Genomic DNA, 15,008 nt, shown 5'->3' with positions numbered 1-15,008 from the left:
CCTCCTCACTTCACGGGACGCCCTCCCTCCCTCCTCACTTCACGGGACTCCCTCCCTCCCTCCTCACTTCACGGGACTCCCTCCCTCCCTCCCTCCTCACTTCACGGGACTCCCTCCCTCCCTCCCTCCTCACTTCACGGGACTCCCTCCCTCCCTCCCTCCTCACTTCACGGGACTCCCTCCCTCCCTCCCTCCTCACTTCACGGGACTCCCTCCCTCCCTCCTCGGGCCTGCCTACCTCCGTCCCCGGGCCTCCCTACCTGGCCCTACCTCCCTCCCTCCTCCCTCACTCCCCGGGCCTAACTCCCTCCCTCCTTCCTCCCTGGGTCTACCTCCCCCCCTCCTCCCTCACTTGCCGGGACTCCCACCCTCCCTCACTTCCTGGGACTCCCTCCCTCACTTCCCGGGATTCCCTCCCTCCCTCCCTCACTTCCCGGGACTCACTCCCTCCCTCCCTCACTTCCCGGGACTCACCTCCCTCCCTCACTTCCCGGGACTCACCCCCTCCCCCCTCCCTCACTTCCTGGGACTCCCTCCCTCCCTCCTCACTTCCCGGGACTTCCTCCCTCCCTCCTCCCTCCCTTCCCGGGACTCCCTCCCTCCTTCCTCCCTCACTCCCCGGGCCTTCCACCCTCATTCCTCCCTCACTCCCCGGGCCTACCTCCCTCATTCCTCCCTCACTCCCCGGGCCTTCCTCCCTCACTCCCCGGGCCTTCCTCCCTCATTCCTCCCTCACTCCCCGAGCCTACCTCCCTCACTCCCCGGGCCTACCTCCCTCACTCCCCGGGCCTACCTCCCTCACTCCCCGGGCCTACCTCCCTCACTCCTCCCTCACTCACCGGGCCTTCCTCCCTCACTCCCCGGGCTTTCCTCCCTCACTCCCCGGGCCTTCCTCCCTCACTCCTCCCTCACTCACCGGGCCTATCTCCCTCACTCCTCCCTTACTCCTCGGGCCTACCTCCCTCACTCCCTGGGCCTACCTCCCTCATTCCTCCCTCACTACCCGGGCCTTCCTCCCTCACTCCCCGGGCCTACCTCCCTCATTCCTCCCTCACTCCACCGGGCCTACCTCCCTCACTCCCCGGGCCTTCCTTCCACATTCATCCCTCACTCCCCGGGCCTACCTCCCTCACTCCCCGGGCCTACCTCCCTCACTCCTCCCTCACTCCCCGGGCCTTCCTCCCTCACTCGCCGGGCCTTCCTCCCTCACTCGCCGGGCCTACCTCCCTCAATCCTCCCTCACTCCCCGGGCCTACCTCCCTCACTCCTCCCTCACTCCCCGGGCCTACCTCCCTCACTCCCCCCTCACTCCCCGGGCCTACCTCCCTCACTCCCCGGGCCTACCTCCCTCACTCCTCCCTCACTCCCCGGGCCTACCTCCCTCACTCCTCCCTCACTCCCCGGGCCTACCTCCCTCACTCCTCCCTCACTCCCCGGGCCTACCTCCCTCACTCCTCCCTCACTCCCCGGGCCTACCTCCCTCACTCCTCCCTCACTCCCCGGGCCTACCTCCCTCACTCCTCCCTCACTCCCCGGGCCTACCTCCCTCACTCCCCGGGCCTACCTCCCTCACTCCTCCCTCACTCCCCGGGCATACCACCCTCAATCCCCGGGCCTACCTCCCTCACTCCTCCCTCACTCCCCGGGCCTACCTCCCTCACTCCCCGGGCCTACCTCCCTCACTCCTCCAGCACTCCTCCCTCACTCCCCGGGCCTACCTCCCTCACTCCTCCCTCACTCCCCGGGCCTACCTCCATCACTCCTCCCTCACTCCCCGGGCCTACCTCCATCACTCCTCCCTCACTCCCCGGGCCGACCTCCCTCACTCCTCCCTCACTCCCCGGGCCTACCTCCCTCACTCCTCCCTCACTCCCCGGGCCTACCTCCCTCACTCCCCGGGCCTTCCTCCCTCACTCCTCCCTCACTCCCCGGGCCTTCCTCCCTCACTCCCCGTGCCTTCCTCCCTCACTCCTCGGGCCTACCTCCCTCACTCCCCGGGCCTACCTCCCTCACTCCTCCCTCACTCCCCGGGCCTTCCTCCCTCACTCCTCCCTCACTCCCCGGGCCTACCTCCCTCACTCCTCCCTCACTCCCCGGGCCTACCTCCCTCACTCCCCGGGCCTTCCTCCCTCACTCCCCGGGCCTTCCTCCCTCACTCCCCGGGCCTTCCTCCCTCACTCCCCGGGCCTTCCTCCCTCCCTCACTCACCCACCCACCCCCCGGGCCTCCCTCCCTCCCTCCCTCACTTCCCGGGCCTACCTACCTCCCTCCCCAGGCCGACCTACCCCCCTCCCTCACTCCCCGGGCCTACCTCCCTCCCTCACTTCCCGGGCCTACCTACCTCCCTCCCCGGGCTGACCTTCCCCCTCCCTCACTCCCCGGGCATCCCTCCCTCCCTCACTGGGCCTACCTCCCTCCCTCACTGGGCCTACCTCCCTCCCTCACTGGGCCTACCTCCCTCCCCATGCCTACCTACCTCCCTCCCTCCCCGGGCCTACCTCCCTCACTCACTCACCCACCCCCCGCGCCTACCTCCCTCCCTCCCCGGGCCTACCTACCTCTCTCCCACCTCACTCCCCGGGCCTACCTACCTCCCTCCCTGGCCCTACCTCCCTCCCTCACTCCCCGGGCCTCCTTCACTCTTCCCCCCCCTCCTCCCTCACTCCCCGGGTCTACCTCCCCCCTCAGTTCCCGGGACTCCCTCCCCCCCTCACTTCCCGGGACACCCTCCCTCCTCCCCCACTCCTCGGGCCGGCCGACCTCCCTCCCTCGCTCCTCGGGCCTGCCTGCCTGCCTACCTCCCTGGCCCTCGCTCCTGCCTGCCTACCTCCCTCCCTCCTCGGCCCTCCCTCACTCCTCAGGCCGGCCTACCTCCCTCGCTCCTCCCTCACTCCCCGGGCCTCCCTCCCTGGGCCTCCCTCCCCCCCTCCTCCCTCACTTCCCGGGGCTCCCTCCCCCCTTCCTCCCTCACTTCCCGGGACTCCCTCCCCCCCCAGCTCACTTCCCGGGACTCCCTCCTCACTTCACACGACTCCCTCCCTCCCTCCTCGGGTCTGCCTACCTCCGTCCCCGGGCCTCCCTACCTGGCCCTACCTCCCTCCCACCCTCCCTCACTTCCCGGGACTCCCTCCCTCCCTCCCTCACTTCCCGGGACTCCCTCCCTCCCTCACTTCCCGGGACTCACCCCCTCCCCCCTCCCTCACTTCCCGGGACTCACCCCCTCCCCCCTCCCTCACTTCCCGGGACTCCCTCCCTCCCCCCTCCCTCACTTCCCGGGACTCCCTCCCTCCCTCACTTCCCGGGACTCCCTCCCTCCCTCATTCCTCCCTCACTTCCCGGGACTCCCTCCCTCCCTCATTCCTCCCTCACTTCCCGGGACTCCCTCCCTCCCTTATTCCTCCCTCACTCCCCGGGACTCCCACCCTCCCTCATTCCTCCCTCACTCCCCGGGACTCCCTCCCTCCCTCATTCCTCCCTCACTCCCCGGGCCTTCCACCCTCATTCCTCCCTCACTCCCCGGGCCTTCCACCCTCATTCCTCCCTCACTCCCCGGGCCTTCCACCCTCATTCCTCCCTCACTCCCCGGGCCTTCCACCCTCATTCCTCCCTCACTCCCCGGGCCTTCCACCCTCATTCCTCCCTCACTCCCCGGGCCTTCCACCCTCATTCCTCCCTCACTCCCCGGGCCTTCCACCCTCATTCCTCCCTCACTCCCCGGGCCTTCCACCCTCATTCCTCCCTCACTCCCCGGGCCTTCCACCCTCATTCCTCCCTCACTCCCCGGGCCTTCCACCCTCATTCCTCCCTCACTCCCCGGGCCTTCCACCCTCATTCCTCCCTCACTCCCCGGGCCTTCCACCCTCATTCCTCCCTCACTCCCCGGGCCTTCCACCCTCATTCCTCCCTCACTCCCCGGGCCTTCCACCCTCATTCCTCCCTCACTCCCCGGGCCTTCCACCCTCATTCCTCCCTCACTCCCCGGGCCTTCCACCCTCATTCCTCCCTCACTCCCCGGGCCTTCCACCCTCATTCCTCCCTCACTCCCCGGGCCTTCCACCCTCATTCCTCCCTCACTCCCCGGGCCTTCCACCCTCATTCCTCCCTCACTCCCCGGGCCTTCCACCCTCATTCCTCCCTCACTCCCCGGGCCTTCCACCCTCATTCCTCCCTCACTCCCCGGGCCTTCCACCCTCATTCCTCCCTCACTCCCCGGGCCTTCCACCCTCATTCCTCCCTCACTCCCCGGGCCTTCCACCCTCATTCCTCCCTCACTCCCCGGGCCTTCCACCCTCATTCCTCCCTCACTCCCCGGGCCTTCCACCCTCATTCCTCCCTCACTCCCCGGGCCTTCCACCCTCATTCCTCCCTCACTCCCCGAGCCTTCCACCCTCATTCCTCCCTCACTCCCCGGGCCTTCCACCCTCATTCCTCCCTCACTCCCCGGGCCTTCCACCCTCATTCCTCCCTCCCTCCCCGGGCCTTCCACCCTCATTCCTCCCTCCCCGGGCCTTCCACCCTCATTCCTCCCTCACTCCCCGGGCCTTCCACCCTCATTCCTCCCTCACTCCCCGGGCCTTCCACCCTCATTCCTCCCTCACTCCCCGGGCCTTCCACCCTCATTCCTCCCTCACTCCCCGGGCCTTCCACCCTCATTCCTCCCTCACTCCCCGGGCCTTCCACCCTCATTCCTCCCTCACTCCCCGGGCCTTCCACCCTCATTCCTCCCTCACTCCCCGGGCCTTCCACCCTCATTCCTCCCTCACTCCCCGGGCCTTCCACCCTCATTCCTCCCTCACTCCCCGGGCCTTCCACCCTCAAACCTCCCTCACTCCCCGGGCCTTCCACCCTCATTCCTCCCTCACTCCCCGGGCCTTTCTCCCTCACTCCCCGGGCCTACCTCCCTCATTCCTCCCTCACTCCCCGGGCCTAACTCCCTCATTCCTCCATCACTCCCCGGGCCTACCTCCCTCACTCCCCGGGCCTACCTCCCTCATTACTCCCTCACTCCCCAGGCCTACTTCCCTCACTCCCCAGGCCTACTTCCCTCACTCCCCGGGCCTTCCTCCCTCACTCCCCGGGCCTTCCTCCCTCACTCCCCGGGCCTTCCTCCCTCACTCCTCCCTCACTCCCCGGGCCTACCTCCCTCACTCCTCCCTCAGTCCTCGGGCCTACCTCCCTCACTCCTCCCTTACTCCCCGGGCCTACCTCCCTCACTCCCCGGGCCTTCCTCCCTCACTCCCCGGGCCTTCCTCCCTCACTCCTCCCTCCCCGGGCCTACCTACCTCTCTCCCACCTCACTCCCCGGGCCTACCTACCACCCTCCCTGGCCCTACCTCCCTCCCTCACTCCCCGGGCCTCCCTCACTCCTCCCCGGGCCTACCTTCCCCCCTCCTCCCTCACTCCCCGGGTCTACCTCCCCCCCTCCTCCCTCAGTTCCCGGGACTCCCTCCCCCCCTTCACTTCCAGGGACACCCTCCCCCGTCCCCCACTCCTCGGGCCGGCCAATCTCCCACCCTCCTCGGGCCTGCCTGCCTACTTCCCTCCCTCCTCGGCCCTCGCTCCTGCCTGCCTACCTCCCTCCCTCCTCGGCCCTCCCTCCTCCCTCACTCCTCAGGCCGGCCTACCTCCCTCGCTCCACCCTCACTCCACGGGCCTCCCTCCCTCCCCCCCTCCTCCCTCACTTCCCGGGCCTCCCTCCCTCCCCCCTCCCTCACTTCCCGGGCCTCCCTCCCTCCCCCCTCCCTCACTTCCCGGGACTCCCTCCCTCCCCCCCCCCCTCACTTCCCGGGACTCCCTCCCCCCCCCCCTCACTTCCCGGGACTCCCTCCCCCCCCAGCTCAGTTCCCGGGACTCCCTCCCTCCCTCCTCACTTCACGGGACGCCCTCCCTCCCTCCCTCCTCACTTCACGGGACGCCCTCCCTCCCTCCCTCCTCACTTCACGGGACGCCCTCCCTCCCTCCCTCCTCACTTCACGGGACGCCCTCCCCCCCCAGCTCAGTTCCCGGGACGCCCTCCCTCCCTCCCTCCTCACTTCACGGGACGCCCTCCCTCCTCACTTCACGGGACGCCCTCCCCCCCCAGCTCACTTCACGGGACGCCCTCCCCCCCCAGCTCAGTTCCCGGGACGCCCTCCCTCCCTCCCTCCTCACTTCACGGGACGCCCTCCCTCCCTCCCTCCTCACTTCACGGGACGCCCTCCCTCACTTCACGGGACGCCCTCCCTCACTTCACGGGACGCCCTCCCTCCCTCCCTCACTTCACGGGACTCCCTCCCTCCCTCCCTCACTTCACGGGACTCCCTCCCTCCCTCCTCACTTCACGGGACTCCCTCCCTCCCTCCTCACTTCACGGGACTCCCTCACTCCGTCCCCGGGCCTCCCTACCTGGCCCTACCTCCCTCACTCCCCGGGCCTAACTCCCTCCCTCCTTCCTCCCTGGGTCTACCTCCCCCCCTCCTCCCTCACTTGCCGGGACTCCCACCCTCCCTCACTTCCTGGGACTCCCTCCCTCACTTCCCGGGATTCCCTCCCTCCCTCCCTCCCTCACTTCCCGGGACTCACTCCCTCCCTCCCTCCCTCACTTCCCGGGACTCACCCCCTCCCCCCTCCCTCACTTCCCGGGACTCACCCCCTCCCCCCTCCCTCACTTCCCGGGACTCACCCCCTCCCCCCCTCCCCAGGCCTACCTCCCTCATTCCTCCCTCACTCCCCGGGCCTTCCTCACTCACTCCCCGGGCCTACCTCCCTCACTCACTCCCCGGGCCTACCTCCCTCACTCCTCCCTCACTCCCCGGGCCTACCTCCCTCATTACTCCCTCACTCCCCGGGCCTACCTCCCTCACTCCCCGGGCCTACCTCCCTCACTCCCCGGGCCTACCTCCCTCACTCCCCGGGCCTACCTCCCTCACTCCTCCCTCACTCCCCGGGCCTACCTCCCTCACTCCTCCCTCACTACCCGGGCCTACCTCCCTCACTCCTCCCTCACTCCCCGGGCCTACCTCCCTCACTCCTCCCTCACTCCCCGGGCCGACTTCCCTCACTCCTCCCTCACTCCCCGGGCCTACCTCCCTCACTCCCCGGGCCTACCTCCCTCACTCCTCCCTCACTCCCCGGGCCTACCTCCCTCACTCCTCCCTCACTCCCCGGGCCTACTTCCCTCACTCTTCCCTCACTCCCCGGGCCTACCTCCCTCACTCCCCGGGCTTACCTCCCTCACTCCTCCCTCACTCCCTGGGCCTACCTCTCTCACTCCTCCCTCACTCCCCGGGCCTACCTCCCTCACTCCTCCCTCACTCCCCGGGCCTCCCTCCCTCACTCCTCCCTCACTCCCCGGGCCTACCTCCCTCACTCCTCCCTCACTCCCCGGGCCTACTTCCCTCACTCCTCCCTCACTCCCCGGGCCTACCTCCCTCACTCCCCGGGCCTACCTCCCTCACTCCTCCCTCACTCCCCGGGCCTACCTCCCTCACTCCCCGGGCCTACCTCCCTCACTCCTCCCGCACTCCTCCCTCACTCCCCGGGCCTACCTCCCGCACTCCTCCCTCACTCCCCGGGCCTACCTCCCGCACTCCTCCCTCACTCCCCGGGCCTACCTCCCTCACTCCTCCCTCACTCCCCGGGCCTACCTCCCTCACTCCTCCCTCACTCCCCGGGCCTATCTCCCTCACTCCTCCCTCACTCCCCGGGCCTACCTCCCTCACTCCTCCCTCACTCCCCGGGCCTACCTCCCTCACTCCTCCCTCACTCCCCGGGCCTACCTCCCTCACTCCTCCCTCACTCCCCGGGCCTACCTCCCTCACTCCCCGGGCCTACCTCCCTCACTCCCCGGGCCTACCTCCCTCACTCCCCGGGCCTACCTCCCTCACTCTTCCCTCACTCCCCGGGCCTACCTCCCTCACTCCTCCCTCACTCCCCGGGCCTACCTCCCTCACTCCTCCCTTACTCCCCGGGCCTACCTCCCTCACTCCTCCCTCACTCCCCGGGCCTACCTCCCTCACTCCTCCCTCACTCCCCGGGCCTACCTCCCTCACTCCTCCCTCACTCCCCGGGCCTACCTCCCTCACTCCTCGGGCCTACCTCCCTCACTCCTCCCTCACTCCCCGGGCCTACCTCCCTCACTCCTCCCTCACTCCCCGGGCCTACCTCCCTCACTCCTCCCTCACTCCCCGGGCCTACCTCCCTCACTCCTCCCTCACTCCCCGGGCCTACCTCCCTCACTCCTCCCTCACTCCCCGGGCCTACCTCCCTCACTCCCCGGGCCTACCTCCCTCACTCCCCGGGCCTACCTCCCTCACTCCCCGGGCCTACCTCCCTCACTCCTCCCTCACTCCCCGGGCCTACCTCCCTCACTCCTCCCTCACTCCCCGGGCCTACCTCCCTCACTCCTCCCTCACTCCCCGGGCCTACCTCCCTCACTCCTCCCTCACTCCCCGGGCCTACCTCCCTCACTCCCCGGGCCTACTTCCCTCACTCCTCCCTCACTCCCCGGGCCTACCTCTTTCACTCCCCGGGCCTACCTCCCTCACTCCCCGGGCCTACCTCCCTCACTCCCCGGGCCTACCTCCCTCACTCCCCGGGCCTACCTCCCTCACTCCTCCCTCACTCCCCGGGCCTACTTCCCTCACTCCTCCCTCACTCCCCGGGCCTACCTCCCTCACTCCCCGGGCTTACCTCCCTCACTCCCCGGGCCTACCTCCCTCACTCCTCCCTCACTCCCCGGGCCTACCTCCCTCACTCCTCCCTCACTCCCCGGGCCTAGTTCCCTCACTCCTCCCTCACTCCCCGGGCCTACTTCCCTCACTCCTCCCTCACTCCCCGGGCCTACCTCCCTCACTCCCCGGGCCTACCTCCCTCACTCCTCCCTCACTCCCCGGGCCTACCTCCCTCACTCCTCCAGCACTCCTCCCTCACTCCCCGGGCCTACCTCCCTCACTCCTCCCTCACTCCCCGGGCCTACCTCCCTCACTCCCGGGCCTACCTCCCTCACTCCCCGGGCCTACCTCCCTCACTCCCCGGGCCTACCTCCCTCACTCCTCCCTCACTCCCCGGGCCTACCTCCCTCACTCCTCCCTCACTCCCCGGGCCTACCTCCCTCACTCCTCCCTCACTCCCCGGGCCTACCTCCCTCACTCCCCGGGCCTACCTCCCTCACTCCCCGGGCCTACCTCCCTCACTCCTCCCTCACTCCCCGAGCCTACTTCCCTCACTCCTCCCTCACTCCCCAGGCCTACCTCCCTCACTCCCCGGGCCTACCTCCCTCACTCCTCCCTCACTCCCCGGGCCTACCTCCCTCACTCCCCGGGCCTACCTCCCTCACTCCTCCCTCACTCCCCGGGCCTACCTCCCTCACTCCCCGGGCCTTCCTCCCTCCCTCACTCCCCAGGCCTACCTCCCTCACTCCTCCCTCACTCCCCGGGCCTACCTCCCTCACTCCTCCCTCACTCCCCGGGCCTACCTCCCTCACTCCTCCCTCACTCCCCGGGCCTACCTCCATCACTCCTCCATCACTCCCCGAGCCTACTTCCCTCACTCCTCCCTCACTCCCCAGGCCTACCTCCCTCACTCCCCGGGCCTACCTCCCTCACTCCTCCCTCACTCCCCGGGCCTACCTCCCTCACTCCCCGGGCCTACCTCCCTCACTCCTCCCTCACTCCCCGGGCCTACCTCCCTCACTCCCCGGGCCTACCTCCCTCACTCCTCCCTCACTCCCCGGGCCTACCTCCCTCACTCCCCGGGCCTACCTCCCTCACTCCCCCCTCACTCCCCGGGCCTACCTTCCTCACTCCTCCCTCACTCCCCGGGCCTACCTCCCTCACTCCCCAGGCCTACCTCCCTCACTCCTCCCTCACTCCCCGGGCCTTCCTCCCTCACTCCCCGGGCCTACCTCCCTCACTCCCCGGGCCTACCTCCCTCACTCCTCCCTCACTCCCCGGGCCTACCTCCCTCACTCCCCGGGCCTACCTCCCTCACTCCTCCCTCACTCCCCGGGCCTACCTCCCTCACTCCTCCCTCACTCCCCGGGCCTACCTCCCTCACTCCTCCCTCACTCCCCGGGCCTTCCTCCCTCACTCCCCGGGCCTACCTCACTCACTCCTCCCTCACTCCCCGGGCCTACCTCCCTCACTCCTCCCTCACTCCCCGGGCCTACCTCCCTCACTCCTCCCTCACTCCCCGGGCCTACCTCCCTCACTCCTCCCTCACTTCCCGGGCCTACCTCCCTCACTCCTCCCTCACTCCCCGGGCCTACCTCCCTCACTCCCCGGGCCTACCTCCCTCACTCCTCCCTCACTCCCCGGGCCTACCTCCCTCACTCCTCCCTCACTCCCCGGGCCTTCCTCCCTCACTCCCCGGGCCTACCTCCCTCACTCCCCGGGCCTACCTCCCTCACTCCTCCCTCACTCCCCGGGCCTTCCTCCCTCACTCCCCGGGCCTCCCTCCCTCACTCCTCCCTCCCTCACTCCTCCCTCACTCACTCCTCCCTCACTCCCCGGGCCTTCCTCCCTCACTCCCCGGGCCTACCTCCCTCACTCCCCGGGCCTACCTCCCTCACTCCTCCCTCACTCCCCGGGCCTACCTCCCTCACTCCCCGGGCCTACCTCCCTCACTCCCCGGGCCTACCTCCCTCACTCCTCCCTCACTCCCCGGGCCTACCTCCCTCACTCCTCCCTCACTCCCCGGGCCTACCTCCCTCACTCCTCCCTCACTCCCCGGGCCTACCTCCCTCACTCCTCCCTCACTCCCCGGGCCTTCCTCCCTCACTCCCCGGGCCTACCTCCCTCACTCCTCCCTCACTCCCCGGGCCTACCTCCCTCACTCCTCCCTCACTCCCCGGGCCTACCTCCCTCACACCTCCCTCACTCCCCGGGCCTTCCTCCCTCACTCCCCGGGCCTTCCTCCCTCACTCCTCCCTCACTCCCCGGGATAACCTCCCTCACTCCCCGGGATAACCTCCCTCACTCCCCGGGCCTACCTCCCTCACTCCCCGGGCCTACCTCCCTCACTCCCCGGGCCTACCTCCCTCACTCCCCGGGCCTACCTCCCTCACTCCCCGGGCCTACCTCCCTCACTCCTCCCTCACTTCCCGGGCCTACCTCCCTCACTCCCCGGGCCTTCCTCCCTCACTCCCCGGGCCTACCTCCCTCACTCCCCGGGCCTACCTCCCTCACTCCCCGGGCCTACCTCCCTCACTCCTCCCTCACTCCCCGGGCCTACCTCCCTCACTCCCCGGGCCTTCCTCCCTCACTCCCCGGGCCTTCCTCCCTCACTCCCCGGGCCTTCCTCCCTCACTCCTCCCTCACTCCCCGGGCCTACCTCCCTCACTCCCCGGGCCTTCCTCCCTCACTCCCCGGGCCTTCCTCCCTCACTCCTTCCTCACTCCCCGGGCCTACCTCCCTCACTCCCCGGGCCTTCCTCCCTCACTCCCCGGGCCTACCTCCCTCACTCCTCCCTCACTCCCCGGGCCTACCTCCCTCACTCCCCGGGCCTTCCTCCCTCACTCCCCGGGCCTACCTCCCTCACTCCCCGGGCCTACCTCCCTCACTCCTCCCTCACTCCCCGGGCCTTCCTCCCTCACTCCCCGGGCCTTCCTCCCTCACTCCTCCCTCACTCCCCGGGCCTACCTCCCTCACTCCCCGGGCCTTCCTCCCTCACTCCCCGGGCCTACCTCCCTCACTCCTCCCTCACTCCCCGGGCCTTCCTCCCTCACTCCCCGGGCCTACCTCCCTCACTCCCCGGGCCTTCCTCCCTCACTCCCCGGGCCTTCCTCCCTCACTCCTCCCTCACTCCCCGGGCCTACCTCCCTCACTCCTCCCTCACTCCCCGGGCCTTCCTCCCTCACTCCCCGGGCCTTCCTCCCTCACTCCCCGGGCCTTCCTCCCTCACTCCTCCCTCACTCCCCGGGCCTTCCTCCCTCACTCCTCCCTCACTCCCCGGGCCTACCTCCCTCACTCGTCCCTCACTCCCCGGGCCTTCCTCCCTCACTCCCCGGGCCTTCCTCCCTCACTCCTCCCTCACTCCCCGGGCCTACCTCCCTCACTCCTCCCTCACTCCCCGGGCCTACCTCCCTCACTCCTCCCTCACTCCCCGGGCCTACCTCCCTCACTCCTCCCTCACTCCCCGGGCCTTCCTCCCTCACTCCCCGGGCCTACCTCCCTCACTCCTCCCTCACTCCCCAGGCCTACCTCCCTCACTCCTCCCTCACTCCCCGGGCCTACCTCCCTCACTCCTCCCTCACTCCCCGGGCCTACCTCCCTCACTCCTCCCTCACTCCCCGGGCCTACCTCCCTCACTCCCCGGGCCTACCTCCCTCACTCCCCGGGCCTTCCTCCCTCACTCCCCGGGCCTTCCTCCCTCACTCCTCCCTCACTCCCCGGGCCAACCTCCCTCACTCCCCGGGCCTTCCTCCCTCACTCCCCGGGCCTACCTCCCTCACTCCTCCCTCACTCCCCGGGCCTACCTCCCTCACTCCCCGGGCCTTCCTCCCTCACTCCCCGGGCCTTCCTCCCTCACTCCCCGGGCCTACCTCCCTCACTCCTCCCTCACTCCCCGGGCCTACCTCCCTCACTCCCCGGGCCTTCCTCCCTCACTCCCCGGGCCTTCCTCCCTCACTCCCCGGGCCTTCCTCCCTCACTCCTCCCTCACTCCCCGGGCCTACCTCCCTCACTCCTCCCTCACTCCCCGGGCCTACCTCCCTCACTCCCCGGGCCTTCCTCCCTCACTCCTCCCTCACTCCCCGGGCCTACCTCCCTCACTCCCCGGGCCTTCCTCCCTCACTCCCCGGGCCTTCCTCCCTCACTCCTCCCTCACTCCCCGGGCCTACCTCCCTCACTCCTCCCTCACTCCCCGGGCCTACCTCCCTCACTCCCCGGGCCTTCCTCCCTCACTCCTCCCTCACTCCCCGGGCCTACCTCCCTCACTCCCCGGGCCTTCCTCCCTCACTCCCCGGGCCTACCTCCCTCACTCCCCGGGCCTACCTCCCTCACTCCCCGGGCCTACCTCCCTCACTCCTCCCTCACTCCCCGGGCCTTCCTCCCTCACTCCCCGGGCCTTCCTCCCTCACTCCCCGGGCCTACCTCCCTCACTCCCCGGGCCTTCCTCCCTCACTCCTCCCTCACTCCCCGGGCCTTCCTCCCTCACTCCCCGGGGCCTTCCTCCCTCACTCCCCGGGGCCTTCCTCCCTCACTCCCCGGGCCTTCCTCCCTCACTCCTCCCTCACTCCCCGGGCCTTCCTCCCTCACTCCTCCCTCACTCCCCGGGCCTTCCTCCCTCACTCCCCGGGCCTTCCTCCCTCACTCCCCGGGCCTTCCTCCCTCACTCCCCGGGCCTACCTCCCTCACTCCCCGGGCCTACCTCCCTCACTCCTCGGGCCTACCTCCCTCACTCCTCCCTCACTCCCCGGGCCTACCTCCCTCACTCCCCGGGCCTTCCTCCCTCACTCCCCGGGCCTACCTCCCTCACTCCTCCCTCACTCCCCGGGCCTACCTCCCTCACTCCTCCCTCACTCCCCGGGCCTACCTCCCTCACTCCTCCCTCACTCCCCGGGCCTACCTCCCTCACTCCCCGGGCCTACCTCCCTCACTCCTCCCTCACTCCCCGGGCCTACCTCCCTCACTCCTCCCTCACTCCCCGGGCCTACCTCCCTCACTCCTCCCTCACTCCCCGGGCCTACCTCCCTCACTCCTCCCTCACTCCCCGGGCCTACCTCCCTCACTCCTCCCTCACTCCCCGGGCCTACCTCCCTCACTCCTCCCTCACTCCCCGGGCCTACCTCCCTCACTCCTCGGGCCTACCTCCCTCACTCCTCCCTCACTCCCCGGGCCTACCTCCCTCACTCCCCGGGCCTACCTCCCTCACTCCTCCCTCACTCCCCGGGCCTACCTCCCTCACTCCCCGGGCCTTCCTCCCTCACTCCCCGGGCCTACCTCCCTCACTCCTCCCTCACTCCCCGGGCCTACCTCCCTCACTCCCCGGGCCTACCTCCCTCACTCCCCGGGCCTACCTCCCTCACTCCCCGGGCCTACCTCCCTCACTCCCCGGGCCTACCTCCCTCACTCCTCCCTCACTCCTCCCTCACTCCCCGGGCCTACCTCCCTCACTCCCCGGGCCTTCCTCCCTCACTCCCCGGGCCTACCTCCCTCACTCCTCCCTCACTCCTCCCTCACTCCCCGGGCCTTCCTCCCTCACTCCCCGGGCCTACCTCCCTCACTCCTCCCTCACTCCTCCCTCACTCCCCGGGCCTTCCTCCCTCACTCCCCGGGCCTACCTCCCTCACTCCTCCCTCACTCCCCGGGCCTTCCTCCCTCACTCCCCGGGCCTACCTCCCTCACTCCTCCCTCACTCCTCCCTCACTCCCCGGGCCTACCTCCCTCACTCCTCCCTCACTCCCCGGGCCTACCTCCCTCACTCCTCCCTCACTCCCCGGGCCTTCCTCCCTCACTCCCCGGGCCTACCTCTGCTTTTATTTTCCTCCGAACGAGCTTCTCCCTCCCGCGTCCGCACTGATCCTCAGCAGCCTGACGTCACCGACAAAAACAGAGCTCACGGCACGTCACCGGAGGCGGGGCCTGGCACCGAGTGACAGCGGGACTGGGCGGGGCCTGGGTGTTGTGTGACCAACGGCTCTGGGCGGGGCCTGGGACTGAGTGACCAGAGGCTCTGGGCGTGGCCTGGGACTGAGTGACGGCGGCACTGGGCGGGGCCTGGGTGTTGTGTGACCAACGGCTCTGGGCGGGGCCTCGGTCTGAGTGACGGCAGTACTGGGCGGGGCCTGAGTCTGAGTGACAGTTGTACTGGGCGGGGCCTGTATCTGAGTGACAGCGGCCCTGGGCGGGGCCTGGATCTGAGTGACAGCAGCACTGGGCGGGGCCTGGGCCTGAGTGACATCGAACCGGGCGGGGCTTTGTAATGATTGACAGGGTAGGTGGAGCCACAATCAGCTTTTTCCAACGAACATCATGGGACAGGACGTCAGAAATGCTCCATCCATCAATATCGGTGACCACGCTCTGGAA

At 69.5% G+C, this 15,008-nt stretch overlaps 1 protein-coding gene across 2 annotated transcripts in view; it reads right to left on the bottom strand.

Annotated features, from left to right (window-relative positions):
* Window positions 1-14,553, bottom strand: part of LOC137359605 (protein yippee-like 5) — a 43,108-nt gene extending 28,555 nt beyond the window's left edge. Inside the window, exon 1 of one of the 2 annotated variants that reach the window (XM_068025435.1) lies at window positions 14,448-14,553. The gene's annotated coding sequence lies outside the window, so the exon portion shown is untranslated. The remainder of the gene's footprint in view (window positions 1-14,447) is intronic. The other variant, XM_068025434.1, reaches the window with a different exon arrangement.
* Window positions 14,554-15,008: the final 455 nt, after the last annotated feature.

The sequence above is a fragment of the Heterodontus francisci genome, unplaced genomic scaffold (assembly GCF_036365525.1).
Source record: "Heterodontus francisci isolate sHetFra1 unplaced genomic scaffold, sHetFra1.hap1 HAP1_SCAFFOLD_461, whole genome shotgun sequence".
Classification (NCBI taxonomy): Eukaryota; Metazoa; Chordata; class Chondrichthyes; order Heterodontiformes; family Heterodontidae; genus Heterodontus; species Heterodontus francisci.
This window is presented reverse-complemented; position numbering and strand designations above follow the sequence as displayed.